General features: G+C 40.8%; 1 long non-coding RNA gene across 1 annotated transcript; it reads right to left on the bottom strand.

The window, feature by feature from the left end:
- Positions 1-5284: 5284 nt before the first annotated feature.
- Positions 5285-7509, bottom strand: LOC125311378. The gene is made up of 3 exons (XR_007196469.1): positions 7229-7509; positions 6098-6252; positions 5285-5325 (listed from the first exon to the last, which is right to left on the bottom strand). It is a non-coding gene; the product is annotated as an uncharacterized LOC125311378 (long non-coding RNA).
- Positions 7510-7872: the final 363 nt, after the last annotated feature.

The raw sequence follows: 7872 nt of genomic DNA, 5'->3' as shown, positions 1-7872 counted from the left end.
GATTTATTTGCATGGCTAGATGCGTCAAGCACCACTATTGAAAAAGCTGTTGGTAGCATCGGCTAACTAGCCAGATTTTGGAGTGCAGGGGACAAGCCGAGATGGGCTATGAGACATACGTTCACACTCGGTATCATGTTTCAATACACTTTAGGTCAATATCACACCGGAATTCTCCTTTAATTGCAAGAAAATATTAAGTAAATTCAACTAAATCTATATGGCTGGATGTAGCTAAATTAAACTGAGTGCAAATGGTTACCTACAAAAAATTAAGTAATTCTTGCATGTCATTTTTTTCAGTGTATTGCTTGCCATAATGGTCATGAAAAATATATTACTAGTAAAATATTCAAATATTTAGGGTTAACCTTACTCGGCACTGAAACCTGTCAAACTTCTTCCAAAGTCCTTCATCACATGAATTAAGATTAAAACAATTTAATTTCTGAGCACCACAAAGTCAGACCTCAGCAACTTTTTTAATATAAGATTGTTCTTAGGTCACATATCAATCAAATCATAACAACTGCAATGATACTGTTTTTAAAATCATGTGTAGTAGGCCTAAGTGTAAATGTGTGTGTCTAAACATGCTTTAATGAGCTGAATTTTCTTTCACCAACCTATGTGTTTTACATTAACTTATAAAATAGATTCTTTAGCTTAATCCTCAGACAGAGGATGGTTGCTGCTTGCTCTGTTAAGGTATTTCTGTCCCTCCCAAACTTGATTGAAATGTTATGTTTAGCAGCCAGAATTTCAAAATCTCCTGGGGGAGAAATCACCGGCCCCCCTCTAACAGGACCCCCCCAAAAAAATGTGCCTGAATGTGCCCCCTCTGAATTTTGGTTATATATATATATCTTTTATTGTTCTTAGGTTAAGCTTATTATATTAGTTCAGGAATCATTTGTTATTAAGTCTATTAGCTAAAATATTTTTTTGTTGTTAGGCCTAGGACTACTTTTTTGTAGCCAACGCATGAGCCTCATGCTGCGCGCCCAAAAAAGTTCACCACAATCACTTCCTGCGGAGTTAAGGTAAGTAACATAGATGGAGGGCAGGCTAAATGTATTATTTAAACTTAATTAAAATTTGTTTCTTTGTTCCTAACGAAATTGTGACATTTGTTTTGTGTTAGATGAAGATTTCTGTTATGTAAGGCTGCATATAAATGACACAATTTTGTTTGGAAACAGACAGAAGACAGAATAAAATTAGGCCTACCCTATGTCGCCAATGCATAGGCCTAATTTACTTAAGTCAAGTAGTTTATTTGTTAAGGGTATTGGCGGTAGGCTATCACCTTATTCATAATAACCAATGAAGTACATTGTTAGCAAAGTGATGGGGAGGGTGTGAGATCTCTCAACTTACTTCATGATATCCTGAGGGAATATGCTTTTAGAGGAGGTATGGTTTGGGGGTTCTTTTTTCCTTCATGGCACAGGCCTGAGTGTAACAGCCTTCATGGGTTTGAAGAAAGAGAAGGGTGGGACAGAAATGGTTGTAGGTCAAATACTTAGAGCACATACTTTCAGATGTTATATGGTTTATGTGGTCTAGTTTTGTAAACCTGAAATGTAACTTGCCTGGTTATTTTCAGCCATACCCCAATTCACAAACACCCTATGTACTTATTTAGGGATGCACATTGCAAACCGGTTGTAAGCTTTCCAAAAATATATGAAATAATCAGTTTCCCCTTCATGATTTTGACCAAACTGTTCTGATTGTATACCTTTTCCACCTAAATCCAAATAATGGAAGAACAAAAAAGGAAAGTTAGCATCATTTTGAAATCAAAATGACAAATTGCATTAGCCAATACCTAACCCCCACTATTATGAATGCCTTGGTTTTGACAGCTGGCCAACCACATGCCGGGTTCAGCATCCCACAGCACAAAACTACGGCCTTCTTTTCTCTGCCTTTAGTTACCTGTGCACAACCTGCTTATCTGTTTCCCTTGTTGTTACACTCAGTCAAACGCTCGCCAAAAAACATTAAACAGACCAGGCAACCATTTCTGGTGGCACTGAGCAGCAAGCTTCAACGCTTCAAATGTGTGATGAGTAATTGGAGGGGAGAGTACATATGTAATCAGTCAAGGTTTGCAGGTGTCTTGTCTGTCCTGCAGAGTCAACCTTATTGTCTTTCTCCATGAAACTAAGCACCTATTTAATTAGAAAGTAGAAATATAGCCTCTGTTCATCATGCTATTCCAATCCTGGTTAACTTTGGACGGGGAACAAATCAAGATGAGACAAGACACCTATTACCTAAGTACTGTACGTGTCAGTGTTGACTTTTAACCATTCAGAAAGACAGTAACCAATTCACATATAATCCATTTAGTGTTAATGTCGTTTTCTTTGAGTTTTGGCAATTATTAGAGATGGCCCATTGCCACTTTTTCATGTCCCATATGATACAGATACTCTACATTTGAGAATCTGCTATTGCATTAATCCGATATCACCCTAACCCCCAAATTCTTAGTAGACTATGTGGAAATAATGTTGGTTGAGTTTAACATTCTCAAAACGTGTTGAAGTGCTAAAGAGTTTAGGTAAATCATGGGAAATGAAGCAGAAGGTTGTTTTTCTTCAAATATTTCCAATAGAACTGTATTTACAGTCAGTTTTAGAACTGAATTTATGAACATTCCAATTGAGCTGAACTTTCAGTGACATGACACAAGGAAGTAATGCAAAGTTGGTCCATTACAGCACTGGATAACAGAATAGTATTAGAGTTATTTCATTGATTAGTTTAACAACATAAATTTGGTCTTAGTCTTGCCACTATTATGTATGAGAATGCTATGGCTAATGTTTTCTGTCTTGTGCTGAATCATAACAGATGATACAATTTTCTTCCAATCTGACACTGATAACAGGATACTCCATCTCCATCTCCAGTTATTACTACTGTTATTGAAATATATTAATTAATTATCTTCAGCTGACAACTGGGAAACATGAATCTATTTACATTCTATTATGTTCCATTTTTTTCTAGATGGGTTCTAACAAAAAAAAAATGCCCAACTGCCCCCAGGAGATGCCATGCACAAAGAAAATATGTCCAGCCTGTGGGGCAGTCCAGCCCCAGAAGCAGAGCCTTGCGAAACGCCTCCAGCTGCTTGATGGATGGAAGGAGCAGTGGCTTAAGAGGTTAAAAAAAATCACAAAGCCTCAGCTATGATCGATGAGGCATTGATAATGGTGTGTACAACTAACCATATCACCTGTTATAGGCTAAACCTCTTTGCATCCACCATGAATGATAGAGTCACTATATTGTTTCCCTGAAAACATATTTGGAAGTACAGTATCTCACCAAAATGAGTACACCCCTTCAATTTTTGAAATTAGTTCATTACTATGTTGATTTGCTGTCCTCTGAAAATATCTTAATATACAGCCATTAATGTTCAAACATTTGGCAATACATATGTCCAGAGTGTCACGACTTTTTGAAGGTGTCTACATAAGCGTGACATGAGCCTGTCATTAGCATGATATGACATATATCATGAACATTAATAACACCTTGTGCTCCTCTGTCTTCCACTTGAGAATGTTCCACAGGTGCTAAATTGAGTCTAGGTATGGAGACATACTTAGTCAGTCCATTAGCTTTACCTTACCCTCAGATTCCTCAGAAAGGCCCTTTTCAGCTCGAAGGTATGTTTTTATCACAAATATCCCCAGACCATGATGCTGCCACCACCATACTTCACTTTAGACAGGAGACAGTTATTTTGTTGTCCACACATGTGGACATCATCTTGGCAAGTTTATCTTTGTTTCATCAGACTACAGGGCATGGTTCCTGTAATCCATGTCATCAGGAGACAAGTAAAAGATACATTTTATTGGATTAGATTGGTCAATGTATTTGATGGTACCCTGATAAGGAGCCCCAAGACAACTGTCCCTTGCTTACAGTCAAGTACCAGCATCAGGGTCCGGAGCAGCATGGGTCTACCAACTCTGGGGTGCAGCAGCTCATTGAGGGAAAAAATGAATCCCAAGCAGACCGTGATTACCTTTCTTTGGTCAGTGCACGGCATTGTTTCCCAATACAATGATGCCTCCATCACACCTCTAAGCTGCGGGTGAAGCTGATGGACTGGCCAAATATGTCTTCAGACCTAAAGTCAACCGAGCACCTGTCGAGCAGAAGATGGAGAAACATAAGGTGCTCTAACATCCACTTAGTCATCAATGTGGGGATGACGGTTGAGTCCATTAACAACCTAAGCAGCTCGGGTGAATTACATATGAATTACACTGCTATGGCAGTGTCACACAAAATCCTTTGGCCACAGTTTGTACAAGTTTGCTGTAGGGTGCTAACACTTATGTTGCCAGCTCAGATGTTGATGGCAGTGTGTTAAAGTGTCGTTGTCCCACACAAATACAATATCAGTAAAAATGGGAGAGATGTACTTGCTTTGTGAGAAGCTTTATATGTGAACATATGCAGCTCTAGTTTGACAGATTGACTGCCTAAATGGGGCAAACATGACAGAAAATTTCAGGTCAAACAACCCATTCAGAAATTATACATTTCTAATAAAATAGCTATTATTCTTAACTAAGCTATTTCTCTGCAGCTAGAGAAGCTGAGTGCCCTTGGATTTAAGCCACTGCTCCTTCTGTCCAAAGAAGGCAAAAAAACACAGGCTCTCACCCCACGGTGCATTCTAAATACAGAGGCCTCTGCCAAGATGATTTGCTCTGGTAAGACACCTTGTTTAATATATTATTAAAAACAATACATATGGGGTTAGTAAAGTATATACCCACATCCTAGATTTTTTTCTCAAATCTACCACAACATTAAACTTTAAGATAAGTTATGGCAAATAGGCTGTCTTGCCTTATTCCATCATTAACCTGGTGATGATGTTTAACTTGCAAAGAGCAGACTCAATTTCATCCAATACAAGAAATGGCATACAAAAAATACTCTTTGTTGACATGTCTTCATTGTCTGCTTGACTTTCCCATTTCTTTTATTACTGCATTTATGGTTTAGCCACATGGTAAACTTTTTGTCTATCCCACAGGATGGAAGAATCAGGCAGAGGGCCAGGAGGAGGAGGCCTCTGCTGCGGTGGTGGAGGAGGAGGCCTCTGCTGCGGTGGAGGAGGAGGAGATCCAGGAGGAGGAGGCCTCTGCTGCAGTGGAGGAGGAGGAGATCCAGGAGGAGGAGGCCTCTGCTGCGGTGGTGGAGGAGGAGATCCAGGAGGAGGAGGCCTCTGCTGCGGTGGTGGAGAGGGAGGGAAGCCAGGGGGGGATGGTAACCCTTTTTTTGGAGGACATAACAGAGCAAGGTAACTCTTTCAGCTATCATAATCTCAAACTTGGTTGTATGATTTGCTCTAGACCTACAAGTATAAATTGCTGAATAATAATAATAAATAACAGCTTTGTTTTATATAACGCCTTTCGAGATACCCAAGGACGCTTTACAAGGAGGGTTACGGGGGTGTAGGCGAATGGATAAGATGGATAAGATGATTTTTGAAACACAACCTATGTATGTGGATGGAGAGGTAGGCTGTTCCAGAGAGTTGAGGCAGCTACACAGAAGGCTGTGTCCCCTACGTTGGTATAGGGTACGGCAAGCCTATCCTTGCCAGAGGACTGCAGGGACCTTGACTTGGGAGGGGGGTATGGGACTTTTGAGAGGTACTGGGGAGCAAGTGCATGGAGGGATTTATAAGTAAAGAGCATAATTTTGTATGTGCTGTGTGACTTGACTGGGAGCCAGTTAAGCTACTTGAGCATAGGGGTAAAGTGATGCCACCGTTTTGTATGTGTTAGAGCCCTGTCAGCTGAGGTCTGAACATACTGTACTCTGCCCAGGGCCTTGCTGCACAGACCATACAGGCGACCATTGCAGTAGTCCCAGCGGGAAGTGGTGAATGCATGGAATAGTGTCTGATTCACTTATTTAGAGAGAGATGGCTAGGGTCTTGAGATGTTTTTGAGGTGGAAGAAGGCAAATTTGGCAATTCTTTTGATGAGCACTGGAATGATAGTTTGGAGTCTAGGGTGACACCTAGATTGCGTACCTCTGGGAATGGCATGATGATACAGCCATCCACATCAAGGTGAAGACCTGCAAAGATCTTTCTGATCTTTCCATATGCTGATGGGGCCGTTGGTGGAGGCTATGCAAAGGTCTTTGAAGATTTAGGTGAGGGCAGTCTCGGTGCTGTGGTAGGCTCTGAAACGATTGAAGATGGTTCAAAGACATCATGGAGGGTCATGTGGTGCAGCCACTGCTTTTTCCATAATTTTAATAAGGAAAGGTAGATTGGAGATAGGGCGGTGGTTATTCATGTTCTTGTTTTTTTTATACATCAACACATTTAAAGTGTGGGTGTCACCACAGCTGTCTTGGAGCTGGTGCACACCACCCCTACGCCAGATAGGTGTTGATCATAGGTGCCCTTGTAGGCCATAGTGTATGTATACATGCACTTGGTCCCTTGTCTGCAAATTTCCACACTGGTATACAAAATTTTGGGGTCTACTTTGATTCTCCCTTAACTTTTAACAATCAAGTTAGCAGTGTGGTGAAAGGCAGCTTCTTTCATCTTGAATATTACAAAATTGAAACCCCTTTTATCCCATAAGGACCTGGACACAGTCATTCATGTTTTTTCTCATCTAGGCTGGATTACTGTAACTCCCTATATTTTGGCCTGTCCCACTCCCCCTTAGCTAGGTTGTAAGTAGTTCAAAATGCAGCAGCCAGACTACGAACAGGTACTAGAAAGCGTGAGCACATTACTCTTTTGTTGTCTCAATTGCACTGGTACACTGTGAAGTTCTGAATTGACTGTGGTGCTAAATAGTCTAGCACCACAGCATATCTGTGACCTCCTACCACCCCACTCTCTGCCCAGGTCAGTTAGATCTTCCACCCAGCAACTCCTTGCTCTCTTTCCATCTTTTTCCCCTAGCTTTAAATATACCCTAATCCCCTCCCTTCTCACCCACCACCCCCTTTTTTCTTGTATTATTATTATTTTCTTCTTATTTTTTGTATTTATAATTTGTTATTATTGCTGTTATTATTATTGTTGTTGTTATCATAGCCTATTGGAATTTTCTATTAGAGCACTTTGGGTCTACACAGCTGCGTTAAATGTGCGATATAAATAAAATTGACTTGACTTGACTTGACATGCCTTTACCAGGGCAGTATGCATTCGGTCCAGTTTGCTACTTGAGGTCTTGGCTTTTGACACAAACTCCATGACCTGGTTGACATTCAGGTGGGAGAAAAAGGAGAGTCAGCACTGCGGTGGGCTGGCTGCAGGGGTTAAAATGGCCTTGTTCTGGCATGCAGTGATAGAGCTGCAGTCCTCCTGGTGTAATGCAGGTGGAGATGGAGTGCCTGTCTAGTGCAGCTGCTGGTGGATGGTGTCCACTTTTGGCTGAGAAAAGCTGCAGAGCCAAGGCCAGCATCAGCGGGGCAGAGGAGGTGGTTGATAGTTGAGAAGAGAAACTTGTGGTTATTCTGTTGTTTATTGATAAGAGTTGTATGTTGTGGGTATTGTTTTGAGGACTATTGAAAGACATATGCCTACATGTGCTTTAACAGTAAATATCAGTATAGTGGCATTTGCAAGGAAGCCTTACAACCATGCAGAGTTTGGAGAAAGATTATGATGTGCAAGCATGCAGTCGCCACAAAGTGACAGGTAATATGAGGTGCAATGAAAAATATTTTTATTCACATTGACAAGGAAAACATATCAGATATTCATTCAGAGATCCCCTACCCCCTTACAGGATCAGAAATACTTATGTACAGGAGCTGTGGTGCCCCATATGT

The sequence above is a fragment of the Alosa alosa genome, chromosome 18 (assembly GCF_017589495.1).
Source record: "Alosa alosa isolate M-15738 ecotype Scorff River chromosome 18, AALO_Geno_1.1, whole genome shotgun sequence".
In the NCBI taxonomy this organism is placed as follows: domain Eukaryota; kingdom Metazoa; phylum Chordata; class Actinopteri; order Clupeiformes; family Clupeidae; genus Alosa; species Alosa alosa.
The sequence above is the reverse complement of the archived record's forward strand: the minus strand, read 5'-3'. Positions and strand labels throughout refer to the sequence as shown.